Source organism: Leptonychotes weddellii, chromosome 6 (genome assembly GCF_054177405.1).
Source record: "Leptonychotes weddellii isolate Sample4059 chromosome 6, ASM5417740v2, whole genome shotgun sequence".
NCBI lineage: Eukaryota > Metazoa > Chordata > Mammalia > Carnivora > Phocidae > Leptonychotes > Leptonychotes weddellii.
In genome coordinates this window covers 18,159,008-18,176,482 of record NC_138374.1, presented here as the reverse complement: position 1 = coordinate 18,176,482, position 17,475 = coordinate 18,159,008, and the positions used below count along the sequence as shown (strand labels likewise).

At 37.1% G+C, this 17,475-nt stretch overlaps 1 long non-coding RNA gene across 1 annotated transcript in view; it reads left to right on the top strand.

The window, feature by feature from the left end:
- The window catches only part of LOC145722145 (uncharacterized), a 62,745-nt gene extending 45,881 nt beyond the window's left edge, over positions 1–16,864 (top strand). The window contains exon 4 of the long non-coding RNA XR_014146204.1: positions 12,429–16,864. This is a non-coding gene — a long non-coding RNA (uncharacterized LOC145722145). The remainder of the gene's footprint in view (positions 1–12,428) is intronic.
- Positions 16,865–17,475: the final 611 nt, after the last annotated feature.

The following is a 17,475-nucleotide window of genomic DNA, read 5'->3' as shown; positions in this document are numbered from 1 at the left end:
GCCCAACTGACTGAGCTACCCAGGTGCCCCATGTGTTGGTTTTAAATAGGAATTTCAGAATCTTAACCCAGCAGAGATGGGTTATACAGGGGGAAATAAAGAATTCCTGATTATCTGTTGTACATTAGTAATTACACAGTTTCTTGCTTTTATTTTACATAATGACTTAATTTTGAACAATGTCTTAATTTTTTAATCACTGTGAACCCTAATTTATATTTAAATGTATTGGGAATGTTTCTACTTACTGAAAAACGGTAACGCATTCTGAAGATGGGAGAAGCTGTTGAAGAGGTCAGACAATGGAATGTGTTAATACTTAACATTGCTGTTGACCAGTGTTTGAACATTGTGATCATTTTAGCTGTACTGTGCATTTCAGTCTGTTCACTCTGTTAATGTGAAGAAGTGGAGTATGTAGTATACTGATTTGAGACCTAAATTCTGTTTGAGAATCTCTCAATTTATTCCTCCATGCTGAATAGTTAAAATTATATGGATTACTTAATTTGTTCTTGTTTTTATAGGAAATAGACAATTCCAACATGTGTGAGAGAGCTTGGATTACAACTTAAAGAGTTTAGATTAGGAAAATGCTTTGGTTTTGTGAGAAAGAGGATTTAAGTTTTTCCAGAGAGCTAAACTAGCCAACAGAAAAGATGGCATCAAGTTATAAGTTCTTGCTACAGAAGAAAGGGAAACTTTCCTCTCTCGTAGATTATCTTAATTTTTTTAGGTAAACCACTAATCTATGGAAAAGTACACAAATCATAAGCTAGAGTTTGACAGGTGTGTTCATTGTATAATATCACCTAAATGAAGACCTGGAACACCAGCAACCCCCTGGGGTGCCTGCTTTCTTGGGCAGTATCTCCTCCTCGCAAGGGTAGCCATAATCTTGGCACCTCGTAGTTTAGTGTTGCCTGCTTCTGAGTTTATATAAATTGAATCATTCAGTATCTGCTCTTTTGTATCTGGCTTCTCTTGCTCAACATTTTTGTCTGTGAAATTCATCCATGTTGTTGCATTGTAACAATAGTTTATCTCATTACTGTTTGTAATCCTTGATATGAATGTACAATAATCTATCCTTTTTGTGGATGGTCATTCAGATTGTTTCAAGTTTTGGGCTATTAAAAATAATTCTGGGGGCACCTGGGTGGCTCAGTCCGGTAAACGTCTGCCTTCTGCTCAGGCTCAGGTCATGATTTCAGAGTCCTGGATCGAGCCCCAAGCCCCATGTCCCCATGTTGGGCTCCCTGCTCAGTGGGGAGGCTGCTTCTCCCTCTCCCGCTGCCCCTGCCCCCCACTCGTGCTCGCTCTCTCTCTTTCTCAAATAAAATCTTTTTTAAAAAATAATTTTGCCATGAATATTCTTGTTTTTAGTGTTCTTATATATATATATATATATAATTTATTGTTCATATATTTGTGTGTCTTTGTGTCTGTGTATACACATGCATGCATCTGTTGAGTGTATTCCTGGGAGAGATGTAGCTAGATTACAGGGTATGTGTGTGTCCAACTTTTGTAGATAATGCCAAAAATTTTTCCAAAATACTGGACTAATTGGCATAAGGATTTGTACTGTTTGAGTTCCAGATGCTCCACATCCTTGCCAATACTTGGTATTAACAATTTTTTTGTTTTCATTTTAACCATACTGATAGGTAGATAGCATATTTCTTGTGGTTTTAATTTGTATTTCCCTGATGACTAATGATGACAGGCATTTCATTCATTGGTCATTTGGACATTCTCTTTTGGGAAGTACCTGTTAAAGATCTTTTACTAATAAACAGATTAGGTTGTCTTTTTTTTTTTTCTTTTTTTAGTGATTTTTAAAATATATTCTGGATAATCTTATCAGATTAAAGTTTTATCAGTCTAAAATCAATAGTTCTTTCTCCCCTTCTGAACAATACAAGGATCTTAAAACATTTTAACTATCATTCTCTATTTCCATATTCTGTGATATTATTTATCAGGATTTTAGTTCCACTTTTTTAACCTTCTGCATTTGTTATTGCTATTCTTTTATATGGTATTTTAAAAATTATTCACTTGTTTACCATTTTCCTTCCTCTTCCATCTCCATTCTTCTAGTTTTAATTTTTCTGAAATCCATCCTCTAAAAGCTTCTCTAATGAGTTTATAGAACTCTTTAGTAAGATAGTTTTTTTGTTTTTTGTTTTTTCTTTTTGTTTCTGTTTTTGTTTTTTTACTTACTCTTGATAGTTCTGTTTGATTTACAGTTCTAGGCTGACTGCTATCTTCTCTCAGCACTATTATTTCTATGTCTTATGACTTTTTTCTTTGAAATCTATTGCAAATGTAATTAAGTCTTTTATAGGTGATTTGTCTCCGAAGTTTCTAGGCATGATTTCCTCATATATGACCTCTCCCCTATTCTGTTTCCTCTTTAGAAACTCTGGTATGTTGGATCTCTTTGCTTTCTCTGTTTCTTAGCCTCTCTTTTACACATTCCATTTCTTTGTCTCTCTGCCATTCTGGCTAGTTTTTTCAAATTTAGATTCCAGTTTATTCTCTCTACGTGGGTCTAGTCTACTCTGTTTAATCCATTCACTATGTTTTTTCGATTATTCTGTAGTTTTTCAGCTCCATTGGTCTTCCTTTATAACATCTTGTTTCTCGTGCTTCCAATTCTATCTTTAAGGATTTTGAACATTGTAAAAAAAAAAAAAACTTATTTTATATTCTGTGTCTTAGTATTCTGTTGTCTGCAGTTCTTAGGGGGAAGTATCAAATTCTACTCTCTGTTGTTTCTGCTGACTTTTGTTTAATGTGGTTTGTTACTCATGTGCTTTGTAATTTTGAATTTTTAACTTGGCAGAATTTTATCTGTGGAAATCCTTAGGCAGTCTGTTTTGAGAGCACCTTTCTCCAGACAGAATTTATGTTCCCTTTTTGTGGGGTATCAGTGGTGCTACCAACCTAAGGCCACTTTGTTATTCTGTTGGCTTAGGATTTTTTGGACCATGTTGGAGAGTATGTGTGTGTGTAATTTTTTTTTTTTTTCAAATACCAAATTCTTTGAAGAGTAGGCCTGTTGTTACAGATTCTCAGGGGAGACTTTTTTCTTTTCCCACTCAGCATTCTGGAAAAGACAGATTAAGATGTTTTGGTTTTTTGTTTTTTGTTGTTGTTGTTTTTGGTCTGTGTGTGTGTGCTTTTTAATTCCTTCTGTTGGTGGATAGATTTTTTTGGTCTACCTTTTAACTGAGGGTATTACCCTCTAGGATTCTGGATTTATTGTATGTATATGGTGGGGGTCTATAACAACTCCCTACCTTGTAGAAAGAACTCTCCACCCCCGTTATGACTTGAGGAAAACCTGCTTTATTTAATTCAGCAATTTTTTATTCACAACATTGAGCTCATCATCTTCAGAAGACCAAGCAACTTTTATTTTTTACTTCTGATCTTACTCATCCTAATAAATCAACTATGACTATGATTAGGATTCCTTCATAAGTTTTAAGCACTTATAATTTGTTTATATTGTTTTGTGATAAAATTTGTCTAGTTATTTTGGAAATAACTGAAATAAGAGTATTTCCATGAGTGTTTTCTAATAATGGTATGATCTCTATAACCGCTTTATATTAAGATTTGCATGTTTAGATTCCTCTTTTGAGTCCTAGCTACAAATCTTTGTTTTTAAACCAATGATCCAAAACGCTAAAGCTGTGGCTGGTTGCTCTGTTCTCACTATACTAAAAACATTGGTCTAGATGCACTGATTGTTTACTGGTTTATGTACATCTTGACTTTTATGTCATAGCAAAGGCAAACACTTGTTGAATGCACAATGTCCTTCCAATTCCTGTAGGAAGGTATTAACTAATGCTTACAGGAATGAACAGATTTGATTAATGTAGTAAATCATCTGCAAAAAGCTTGAAATATATTTGAAATATCTTTTTTTTTTTTTTAGCTTTCATTTCTGGGGGTGTAGCAAAGGTAATAACTGTTTAAACTTGAAATTGAAGAAAGTAATTTGCTTCTGGCAGAAGGCCTTTCCAAATTCCTTTCTGTAGTTTCCAGGCACATGATTGAAAAATACCGTAGTAAATGTATATTACCGTATTGCTTCCAGTTTTTTTTTAAACTTAAAAGTAACTCCAGAGGTACTCGTTTGGGTCTTCTTTCTTCCCTCTCCCTCCTTTTTATTTAAAACACCATATCATTTATTATATTGGGCCAGCAGGAATCAGTTTAAAGGGGTTGAGAGCTGTTTTAGATTAATGACTTGGCAACTTGGAAATAGCCCACAGGAGTCACAGTCCTGCTTATCTTGGAGTGAGTTTTAAAAACTCAGCCATTAAGAATTGTTTCCATAAGCTGCCACATTGAGAGTTGGAGTGAAGAAAAACCTTACACTGCTTCACATACCCCAACATTCTTGTCAGTGTGCTTTATGGGGATCTTGTTGTTTGAACGATGGCATAGTCCACAGGATAAAAAGCTTTGTCATGACAATCAATAAATAATGCAGCTCTGGGTTTACATAGACTTATATTGCTTTTCCTCAAAGTTCTCAGTTTTTCATTTTTATATATTATAAGGTATTCTCTTTTGTTTTTTTTTTCAAGTGATAGCCATTTATTACATCCTAGCTTTCTATATTGGAAAAACACTCCTTTTTCTTTTTCTCATTTGTAGGATTGCACAGCAGCCTTTCAGTTAAAGAAAATAAAAATTGTCCACTTGTTCTCAGTGTTCCACCCCCTTGAAATAAGCCACAAAGCTCCCTTTGGGTATGCCCAGCCTCATGCTGCTGCCACAGTTACTTGATCCTCCTTCTCTCTCGTCACTCTTGGCCCCTTTAGGATGTCTCTTCATGCGCTTTCTTAGCTCTTCCTCCGCCCTCTTCCACCCAGTTTTTGTACTGTTCTAGTCACCTCCCTTCTCAAAGGCTCAGGAGCAGTTCTCATGAGGCTTTTGGTTGTTGTTGTTTTTTCTTTTCTCTAACTATTCTGAGAAAGTTAACCTACTACACTGTCCAAAGGTATGTGTTTCACTGAGGAATTCCTACTCCAGGATCAAACCTTTCAGTCTGAACATTTTGTAACAGTTTTTTTTTTCTTTCTTTGTCAGAGCTTAGGTATTATAGGTGTGAATTCATGAATATAAAGTACACATGGCTCTTGCATCCCAGTATAATGTGTTAAACACAGGGGAGATTACTATCTGAAAGAACCTGGCAAAGAATCTTTAAAGAATTCACATAATATAAATAATCCTACCTTAATTTCTCCGTTTTAGATAATTTTCACTTAGGTTGTCACATAGTGTGTGCTGTAAATAATGATCTTCATATTGTTCTTTTTTTTTTTTTTTAAAGATTTTATTTATTTATTTGAGAGAGAATGAGATAGAGAGAGCATGAGAGGGGGGAGGGTCAGAGGGAGAAGCAGACTCCCCGCAGAGCAGGGAGCCCGATGCGGGACTCGATCCTGGGACTCCAGGATCATGACCTGAGCCGAAGGCAGTCGCTTAACCAACTGAGCCACCCAGGCGCCCTTCATATTGTTCTTCATAAAAATGGAAGATTTGTTATTTATGTGTACTTTCATGTGGAAACCTATCTTAAACTTTAACCTTATGACATTTTCACATCGGTAGTAACCTGATCAAAGTGGGTAATCTGTTCTCAGCAATTTAATGTGGCATCCCTTTTACTTTTGTCAGATTAGCCCACAAAAGAACCTTTCTCATATGTATCAACATCTTTCTGAGCCTTGAACTTGAAAATTTAGGCGACTTAACAAACACAATACTTGTGATTAGTTGTGTTTTTCTTTTTTCTTCCCAGCCCCTCCCATTAAATCTACCATCCTTGTACTTGATACCTTTAAGGATTTGAGCCCATAGAGTATGGTGTACCTGTTCCAGGTTGACCATGTCTTTGTATACTGACTGTGGTATTAACCTAGAACATTCTTATTCCTCCTTCCATGAGGATATGGTGGCAGATCACAGTATGACTGGCTTCAAGATAATTGGTCTTAATTATTTCTAAGTCATTGGTTAGTGCAGCTTAAGAACAAACATTGTTCCAAGAAAGGATACAAATGGCTTTTGAGATTCTTTTCTTAGCGCACAAGTCAGAAGATTAGCAAAAGCTCATGACACAAAACTATATGGTTTGCTAGTAGATTGTAGGGTTCCTATAGTTTAAATTATACAAACCACTGTAAGTTGTTAACTAGTGACAATTTTTATTTCCCTTTTGTATTAGTTGCCATTAGTGATACTTTTATTTAAAGTAAAGCCAGGTGGGGTGCCTGGGTGGTTCACTTGGTTAAGCGTTTGAACCCTTGATTTCAGCTCAGGTGATGATCTCAGGGTCATGAGATAGAGCCGTGTGTTGGGCTTCATGTTGGACGTGGAGCCTACTTAAGATTTTCTCTCTCCTCCCTCTAATGCTCCTACTCTCTCTCTTACTCTAAAAATAAATAAATAAAATTTAAAAAATAAAGCTACATGTTAAAATACAAGTTTATTAAGAAGCATATTGTCTTTTCATATCTTTCTGCCAGAATTGTACATCATCCCCCCACCAAACCTTTTAAGACCAAGCTCAAGTATAACTCCTAGGAACCTTTCAAATTGGCTCTTTTCTCTGAGTTCATAATATGTCTATTATAATATGATAACACAGTGGGCTAATATAATTGCTTAAGAAGCTGTCTCTCCCTTCTTCTCCCCCCAGCCCACTAAGTTGCTAGTGTTTTAGGATCAGAGATAATGTCTCATTCATTTCTTACATTCTCCACCATATTACATCCTCAACTGTAGAACGTGATAGGTGTTCAATGAATTATTGTTAAAAGAATAAATGAATTCAACCAGAAGTAGAAAGATTTATTGATTAATTGACTTACCAACTTTGAATTTAAAGGTAAATTTTTAAAATCTAAAATGAGAGTAGATTAAAATCAGTGCAGCTGTAGATTTGGCACAGAACAAGTTGATATTCTCCAATTAGCGTAATACTTGGGGGCAGAAAGTATGATGCACTAAACTGAAAGTGTTTCTAAAATGATAAGAGATGTGTTTATAGGCCAGTTTTTGTGTTCATTTTTGTTTTATTTTTTTAAAGATTTTATTTATTTGAGAGCAGGAGAGAGAGCACAAGCAGGTGGAGGGGCAGGGGCAGAGGGAGAGGGAGAAGCAGACTCCTTGCAGAGCAGGGAGCTTGACTCAGAGCTCAGTGCCAGGAAGGCAAGATCATGACCTGATCTGAAGGCAGACACCCAACTGACTGAGCCACCCAGGCGCCCCTCGTTTTTGTTTTAATTGAACCTCCTATCATACTACCAGTTTGCTTAAGGAAATAGAAAGGTAGCAAATCTACCAACTATCTACAGATACTTTCACTGAGGGCAGGTGGAACTGGAGGGATTGAAGAATGGGAATGAAAAGGAGGAGAACATTTCTAAACCTGTCTCGTGCCCTGATTTTTATGGTAGCATTTGGGGGATTTGGAACTTTCTGTTTTAGAGGATAGTATGTATTCTTGTAATGAATAGGGAACATGTGTTCCAGAGCTTGATCTGAGAGAAGATTGTTAGTCCTTTAAGTCATGTGATTTGTCAGCTTGCCCAACTACCTACCTTATAGCAGTGTTTGAGGCTAAGTACCTGAAGACTTTTTTTTTGGATGAGAATACTTAAATTTCTGAAGATTAAAAAAGAAGGCTTTTTTTAATTGGGTAAATTATTTGAAATGTGAAACATTTTTTCAACTAAAGAGATTTTTTTTCTCATGTTTAGAAAAAGCAACAATTAAAAAATGTCTGCTCTGGTCCCCCACACCCTTGGATGGAACCAATCAAAACAACAGTAATATTTTTAACAAAAAATTGCAGAAGCATCTGGGTGACTCAGTTGGTTAAGCGTCCAACTCTTGATTTCAGCTCGGTCATGATCTTGGGGTCGTGAAATTGAGCCTTGCATCAGGCTCTGTGCTCAGTGCAGAGTTGACTTGAGATTCTCTCTGTCCCTCTGTCCCTCCCTCTGCTCATGCCGTGCTCACTCACTCCCTCTCTCTCAATAAATAATTAAATCTTAAAAAAAAAAAGAAATTGCATGTGTCATGAATGTCTAGGTCATGTGGCCATAGTGCATTTACACTTACTTGTTTTCTGTTCCTTTTTTTTTTGGACTTTTCCCCAAAGCAGAAATTATTTGTGAATGCAGGTTTTTTAATAGCACATAAACATTTACTCTTCACTTTTTAATGTTTTGGTTTTTTTTTTTTCCCATGTAGTCTTTATCTTCCTCTAAGAGGTGGTTAATAAAATGCATTGTTTTGGGAAGTATTATGCCCTGGGAGAGTCAAAGCCACATACTGTTTTTCCACTTCAAGTTTGGCAACTTTCAGATACAATACAAACTCACCAGTTTGGTTAATTTTTATCTTAAATGGGGATCATGTCCAATCTTTAGACCTAATGATTTACTGAACTTCTCCGTCAGCTTTATTAGGCTTAACTTGCCAATCATTGTAGGTTATGTTGTATACTTTTTTTATCCAGCAAAAAACCTAATTTTGAACATTAACCATATTTCACTTATTCCCAACCTTGCCTTTTCTGTAACTGCTTCATCTTTAAATCCTGGATTACCTCTTTTAACAAATAACCATCTATCAGATATTAAATAGGCAAAGGATATTATTCATTTACCATCCATATTTTTTGAACTTGCCCTATGCTAGGTGCTTAGGGGCCCTGCCTGCCAGTTGCTCACAGCACATATGAGAGCTATACCAGCAAACAGAAAATTGTGAGTCGATGTAATGAGTGCTATGTTGGAGGTAAGCTAGAGGGCTGTGGCACTTGAAGCTTTGAACTTCAACGTGAAGGCTTTCCTTCACAAATCCATCTTTGCAAGGGAAGCAAAACCAGGGTTTTCCTAAATGGGAAATTACGGAATATAGCCAGATGCCTGCAGACAAGAGTTGAATTTCACCAACTTGGCAAGGCTCTCATTATCTTCTGAAGCATGAACACCATGGTTGGCATTTTTATCAAGGAGTTATCCATGTTGTATTTATTACTTCTGAGAACAGTTGGTTTGGGTTGGGAGTGTCATAAGAGTAAGAGCTATGATTTAGCACTGCTATGGTTCTAGGGCCATTTCTGACTTAGGTTTCGTAACTCCAGGATGGCAGACTATTCCATGGAGCTGAATCCTACTACTCTTAATTGTCTCAGCTTTGGTTTTTTTGTTTTTGTTTTGTTTTTCTTGGCCAGGTCTTTTTTCTCCCCTTGAGTTTTGCTCCCTCAGCTGAATCTCTTGTGCTATTTGGTTGTCCCTCCCCTATCTGGGTTCTGTTAATCCCAGAGCCTCCCCACACTCTGTGTAAAATTGGCCTATTATGAAAATCACTTGTAATGAAAAAAATCACTTCTCTATTTTATCTCCATTGCCACGAGTTGTGTGACCTTATATGCTTAACCTCTTGGAGTCTCCGTATTCTCATATATAAAAGGAACCTAGTAGTACTGCCCAGTGGAGCTGTTGTGGGTGGTACACAGGATAGGTATTTAAAGCACATAGCAGTTTGAATTATTCCAGTGGCACTTCAACTGCTTAGCAGCAGTTACTTCTCCAAGAACACAAGAGTTTGCACACAGTTGACTTTTAATCTCTTTAATTTCATGCCCTGTGATCATCTCCCTGCCCCCCACTTTTCTAGCACTTTGCTTTCCTTTTTGGTGAGTGTTTGGGCTTAGTGTTTTGGTTTGTTTTTTGTTTGTTTGTTTGTTTGTTTTCTGCTACTTTGATCATAACTGAGTACCCATTATCCAGGCATATCCATTCAGCACTTACGGACAGTTTCCATGTGCTAGGCATTGGAATACAAAGATTCTCCCATTGAAGTAAGGGAAACTAATGGAAGCAGCCATCTGGTATGAGTTCTATAATGCTGTTATTTAAAGCATAATGGAAACACAGGATGAAGAAGCTTTAATTTTGTTCTGAGTAGATTAGGAAAGTAGGCTAGATTTTAACTGGGCCTTGAATTCTCACTTGGTGGTTAAAAGGGAGATCACGCTAGGGAAAGGGAGCTCTTTATACAAAGACTGGTGGAGATATAAGTATTATATGGTGTAAGTAGTCACTACAAAGTCAAAAGTCTATTCTTCCCTCCCCCTACCATTCCAGTTCTGTCATAGTAGGAAGGCAAAGAGAAAACAAGTAGCATTTTTTTTCCCAGACGTAAAAAATCGCTTGCCTCTGTAGCGAATAAAGAGTTCTGCTTTATTTGCTATTTTTTCTTTGCGTATGTGAAATGAGAGCAAACACAGGAGTAGCACAAAAGCTTCGAAGCAGTATGTGAATGGGCATATGCTTGAACTATGCCCAGAACTGTTGATTTTGCTTCCACTTCTTGTGTTTCCTTCTTTGGATCACTTACTGCATGCCAGGCACTTTACAAAGGCTATCTCTTTTAAGCCGTACAACTTTTATGAATTAAGATTTTCCTTGTTTTGGGCGCCTGGGTGGCTCAGTTGGTTAAGTGACTGCCTTCGGCTCAGGTCATGATCCTGGAGTCCTGGGATCGAGTCCCACATCGGGCTCCCTGCTCAGCAGGGAGTCTGCTTCTCCCTCTGACCCTCCCCCCTCTCATGTTCTCTCTATCTCATTCTCTCTCGCAAATAAATAAATAAAATTAAAAAAAAAAAAAGATTTTCCTTGTTTTACATAGGACAAAACTAAGACTCAGAGGAGTTTAAAAAACCAAAACCAAGAAACTTTCTTAAGATGTATAGCCTGTAAGTGGCAGAGGTCTTCCTCTGAGCCAGCATTCTCTCCCAAACTTCTGTTCTCTTCATCCTAAAGCCAAGTGTAGAGCTGCTGCCTAAGAACCTTAGACTAGGCCCAACCAATAAATTACTGACCAGCTGGCTGACTGGTACAGGCAGCCAAACTTTTGAAGTTTTGTTTCCTTCACCTAAGAAGTGGAGTAATTGGAGCAGATGAGTCTAGAGTCTACACTTCCTTTTAACTTTATAATTTCTTCTTAGGCTTCTTCCATCTGTTTCATTCACGCCTGATCACTTTGTGCAGCCAAGTTATGTGACGTAGTGGGGAATGTTCTAACGCATAGGTTGCAAAGACATGACTACTATTTAGAGTTGTTTAAAATCAACTCTTTTTTTAAGATTTATTTATTTTAGAAAGAGAGAGCGCACGGGGGGGGGGGTGGTTTGGGGAGGGACAGAGGGAGAGGGAGTGAGAGAATCTCAAGGAGGCTCCCTCCTGATCACGGAACCTATTAACAAGGGCTTAATACCATGACCTGAGCTGAAATCAAGAGTTGGATACCTAAAATCACTTTAAAATCAAAATAATGATTGCCTCTGAGGAAATGGAAGAGGGCATTGTCTGGGGAGAGGCATGAGGGAACTTTCTGGGGTTGAAAGTAATGTTCTGTATTTTGATAGGCGTTTGTACAAGTATACACTTACATTTCTGCATTTCATTGTATATAAATTTTATATCATAAGAAAAAAGGCCATAAGCAAATATTGAACTCTGGGTAATGGTATGCATGCTGAAGTATTGGGGGATGTATATGGATACCTTTCACTTCAAAATGCACTAAAAATAATGTAGATTAATGGTTGTATAGAAGAATGGGTAGATGAGGTGTGTGATAAAATAAATATAGTACAATGTTAATGGTAAAATCTAATAGGGTTTGTATAGTGCTTACTGTAAAATTCTTTCACATTTGCTGTAAATTTGAAAATGTAAAATAATATAAATATTAAGATACTATAATTGTCAGGGTGGGGAAATCACTTTTAAAATGAGTCAGCAATTTCCTATCAATAGTCACCTCCTCACTTTTGAAGAATCTTTTTTAACACCACCTCAGGCTCTAGTTGGATTACCATGAATTTAACCTGATTTAAACAGCTCAGAGAGACCTTTTCATTCCTTAGCCAGTCCTATAGATGGGGAGGTTCCTTCCCATAGACATTTCAAGTTAGTCTGAATGTTCCACAGAGCTGAAGCTTGCCAAGCAAAGCTCATCTCTGTGGCTCTCTGAGTCACTAATAGTTATACCATATTTCTAGAATTTAATGTCACCATCAGCCAAAGATTAAACTTTTCTCTCCCTCTCTCACACTAGAAATATCCTTGATCTGGTGACATTTGTTAAGGGAAAAGCCCTTTTTTTGGTTTTGTGCTTTATTTTCAGTCAACCACAAGTTTGAGATTTGAGGTGCCTTGTGTTTCTTTATTCTTTAACAAATGACCCTTCGTGCTTCCCCAGCGCTTTAGTTGGAGACAACTTCTCATTGTGCTGGTTTGAGTTCTGGCACTTGAGAGCATCTTCATTCTGAAGCTTATGGAATGTCCCTCTTGTATTTGAAACAGAGTGCTTATCTTCTCTTCATTGGTTAAGCCCCAGCCCCTGGTGGTGCCCCAGATGAGTGTCTCATCCAAGTTGTGTTTGAGAATGTATGGGTATGAAGAGTACATGAACTCTTGTGCAGCAGAAGTGAAGGGGAGAGCCCTTAGAACAATGAGTTAAATCATGGGGATACCTAATTTCATTAAAAAAAAAAAAAAAAGGTAAGATAGCTAAAATATGTTTTGAATTACTTTCTTCTAAAAATGTCATCTTTTTTTTCTAACTTTAATAACCATTTGTTACAAGTCACTTTACATACTGAAAGCACAGATTATTTTACAATATTGTGTGTTTGAAAATATAACAAAATGGCATTTAAATGAAACAAATATTTGAAATAAAATTGGAGTTGAAGGGCACAGGGAGGGGAATCAGGACACGTTTTGAGTTGTGCAGGAGCCCGTACTATAATTTTTAAGCCTCTGGCACTCAGTAGACAATGTTTTTATTTAAAATCCACAAAGCTGGTATGGAGAGGGAAGGAGAAAGTAATTGCTTCTGAGAGTTACCCTAGAAGATTGGATCAGTAAATTTACATGAATCCCTGAAACAGGCAGGTGTATGTGAGTGCCAAAAAATGTCTGAACTAACCAAGAAAAACTTGCTTTTCTACATCACTGTGGTGAAAGCATTGGTTCCCAACAACTTTCACGTTTATGAGGATTTTTTTTTTTTTAAAGGGCCTAATAACTACACATTGGGCAAGCAACTGTGTAGTCCAAAAAGTATTGGCTGGATTTAACATACTGGGGCATGTGGATTCCTAAGAATGTCACACCTTGTCTGTGCCAATAAATCAGAGTGTCTATTCCTGATGCTAAATCTGATGGCACTGGCAGCTTTTCCCCTTTATTGGAAGGACAATAGTCAGAAGGGAGATTGTTTTTTCATGTATTTTGCTCTCTGATTGGGGTGTTTTTATGATTTTTTTATTTTTTTATTTTTTAGCCATGAAATAATACTGGCAAGTCCCAGGAAAACTAGATCTGGATTTCATTTTGTCTTTTCAACTCTGTGTGATCTTGTGCACATTCCTGACATGTTACAAACAGCTTGTGTCTCTGAATGTGCAGTATCAATTTTCAGTGGTGAAAGCCCCAAAAGGAAACAGACTGATTCTTCCATGCACAAACAGCTGGGCAGTTGTGGATGGAATTAATTGCTGATATATATTGGCTTTGTTTTTCTTCTCTTGTCATTTCCTTTGCAGCTGTGAAAGTGAAGTTTGACTTGAAAACAGACATTTCCAGCAGTGCAAATCCAAAAAGTATCAAAATGGGATTCTTCAAATATATCCGACTGCTACCTTTGAGTTCAGTTTGGGGCTGAGATAGAGGAGCAGCAAGGGATGGCAGGTGATTCATAATTATATATATGGTTGAAAAATAATTAAAACAGGCACGTGCACTAAGTATTTTTGAATGGGTTGATTTATTTTTATGGTAAAAGCGACCTCATAATCCAACAAAAGGCTAGATCAGTCAGCAAGCACCCCCTTTCTAGGATCCTGGAAGAAGTTGTTATAGGCCACCTCTGAAAATATGGGGGGCGGGGGGGGAAGAAGAGGAAAATACCAAAATGTTCAGTACTGCAGACTGATTTATTGTTCCAGTGTGAGGAAGTAGCAGTTGGCGCAGAGGGTAATGTGACAACATGTATCATTAAAAATAATATTTTCCTGGTCTTCTCCAAAAGCCTTTTCTTTGTTCTAAATTCAATGTAAATGATTATATAGCTTATTTTTTTTTTTTTTTTACCTGTGTGGGTATTTTACTAAAAAAACCGTATTTTTTATTCCATGAGTTATAGGAGTTCAGTTAAAAGTAACTGTTCGTTGTGTGTCTGAATGTGCATATACAGGAAGTAGTATTGATTAAAGTCACTTTGAACAATAACCAGATGTTTGGTGACAGTTTCAATAACTGATTATTTTAGACACTAAGCTTTTTAGGCAGTATGTATACATCTTACAGAATATCTTATTTGTAAATCAGAAAAAACTGAAAATCAAAACTCTATGAAACTATTTGAAAAAGCAGGTGCCTATAAAATTCTTTAAAGTCTGGTATGTATATTAATGATTTCCATCAAAATAATCCTCCCTTGTCTGTATTTTAATATTCTACCTAAAACAAGTTTATAAATCAAATCCTTTTTTTTTTTAAGGCAACCCTTGCTAGTTAGTTGATAAGAAAATGCTTTTATTGTTTCTGCATTACCAGGAGAACTAGAGCATTGATAGAGAAGGATAAGTAATGCTTATGTTCATTATTGGATCCCCTATTTTGGCCAAATAGGCCAAAAGGTTAAGTTCTAGAGTGAGCAATGTTGCCAACACCTTGAGATATGCAGAAGCTGCTGTTGCTAAATTTAGAAGTTGGCGTGGTTGGACTTCCTTTATAGTAGTCCGCTTCCACCTTACATTCTGCTGGTTGAGCTGCGTGATCTACCTTGCATTTTATCTTTACTTTCTTCACAAAAAAGGAATGAGTCCATATTTTATTTCACAGCAGGAAAGCAGGAGGAACTGCCCTCCCCTCCCCCGTTTCTTTCAGGAGGATTAACCAATTAGTTTTGACTCTGAGGCCCTGAAAAATGTTGTGGCAGTATTAACGTGCAGTTTGCTGTCACTGAAGTCTGCGTTGGGTGTGTTATTTCCCCCAGAGTGGGCTCCACCCTTGCTCTAACCGCACCGAGTGTGGATATCTCACTGTTTAAAACAAAGTTCATTTTTAGGGCAGCATTGCATCAGAATTGCCACACAAAAACCAGCTTAAGAAATGTACAGCAGCTTCAATTTTTTTTTGTAAGTAATGGGTTTTCTATTGTAAAACTGATAACGAGAGCTTAGGGGGAAGCGTAGATAAGATAGATGGCTAGTTTTGTGCTATCTGCTAGTAATGTGCAGTATTCTTCTTGGGAAGGAGCCTGTAGCTTTATCACTCAACTAAATTTTTTCCTGTTCACTTGCTTTTTTGTTGTTGTTGTGTCTTAAACAGTTTACTGAACTGTTGTTTTTAATTGTTTGGGGGAATGACAATGACTGTTTAAACTAAGGAAAATACTGGTAGTTTCCCAAATGTGCTAATTACTTAACATAAAAATGCTTGAAGTAGTGTTTTGCACTGAATTTATTGGACCCATTAACAGCATAATCTGGCAATACTGTATTTGGAGACATCGTGGCATGAACTTTGTGTGTAAGAGTGGGTTCATTGAATTAAAAAAAGCCAGCATCTAAAGAGCCTTTATTTCTGTTATAATGATGCTTTGTCCTGCTGCTGTTGGGTATTTGTCAGAAGAGTTGGGGAAGGCTGCAGCCCAAAGTTCTGTTCCATGCCTTGTCTGTGCCTCTGTGTTCTTTCTAGAGTTTGTGACGTGAGTGGTTAAGTTGAACTATAGGAGAATTCAATGAGGTCCACATTCAGCAACTTTTCCTTTGCAAATGGATCTGACTTTTTTTCCCCTTACATGTTGGGGTTTCATTTGTAGCTGTGTTTTAAATGCCTGTGAAGTGTTTAATTATGCACTGACCAGAGTAGGCATGTTGAGAGAGAGGCTGTGCTCTGTGATCTCTTCTGTACTGACTATTGTCTTCCTCTCAGGCATGTCCATTGTGTACCCTTTTAGGATAGACACACCCATTCAGTACAAGCAAGTTGAAGCACTTGCTTCAGTTGAAATCAAAGGTGAATGTTGAAAATGGCAGATTTTCGTAAAGCTTGCAGGGGTGACGTTGTGTCATCCTTTTTGGACTTAGACTTGTGAGCATTTCCTTGCTTTAGCTTCTTCTTTGAAACTTGGTAGTAATTGTGTTTAGCCATTTTCTAACATCACAAGGATGTAAGAAAAAAGTAGAAGCTTGGTGTATCAGATAAAAGCACTAGGCTGGGAATCAAAAGGCTATTACATTGGACAGGTTTCTTCACTTGTAAACTTGGGAATTTGGGTTAGCTAAGAACTTTTCCAGTTAAGAATACCTTAATTCTCATTGTAAAGACACATGCCTATTCTAAAAATGCTAAAGGGGATGTATTGGAATTGAGGGGAAAAAATGTTTAGATGTTAACCCAGAATCATTCTTATCAATGACATGAAAACTAAAGCTTTACTTTAAACTGTGTATATCAGAAATTTTAGAAATTTACTCTTTGATTCTATTCTGAGCAGTAGAATTCACTAATCATCACCTCAACAAAATAAATTTTCAAGTTGTTTTGCATCCCTACCCAATACACAAACCACATACACACCACTTAATTTCTGAAATAAGTTTCCCTTACAGCGCAGAAAACACTTTTTTGTTCTTTTTCATTTTTAAAATGTTTTTTTCAGTCTACTGAGCTAGATGATCTCTACTGTCCCTTTGAACTCTAAGAGAATACAACTTACTCTTGATGTTTTTTTTTTATTTTTATTTTTTAAGATTTTATTTATTTATTTGAGAGAGAGAATGAGAGACAGAGAGCAGGAGAGGGAGGAGGGTCAGAGGGAGAAGCAGACTCCCTGCTGAGCAGGGAGCCCGATGTGGGACCCGATCCCGGGACTCCAGGATCATGACCTGAGCCGAAGGCAATCGCTTAACCAACTGAGCCACCCAGGCGCCCTCTCTTGATGTTTTTATAGTTGCTCCAGAACAAAGCTTGCCAACCACTTTGTTGTTAAATACTGAAATTGGGAAATTTTCTAAATAGATTTTATATGGAACTTTTGTAGAAGGTCAGTAGTTAATACCTCCAGTAATACTCTTATACAAAATATTATTTAAAAATCTGGGGCACCTGGGTGGCTCAGTCAGTTAAGTGTCTGACTCTTGATTTCAGCTCAGGTCTTGATCCCAGGGTTGTGAGATCGAGCCCCACGTCAGGCTCATGCGCTGGGCATGGAGCTGCTAAAGAATCTCTCTCTCCCTCTCCCACCCCTCTATAAAAATCATCATCATCATCGTCATCTTATTTTTTCTTGTAATAATTATGTAATATAAAGAAAGTGGAGTGATTTTTTTTTTTT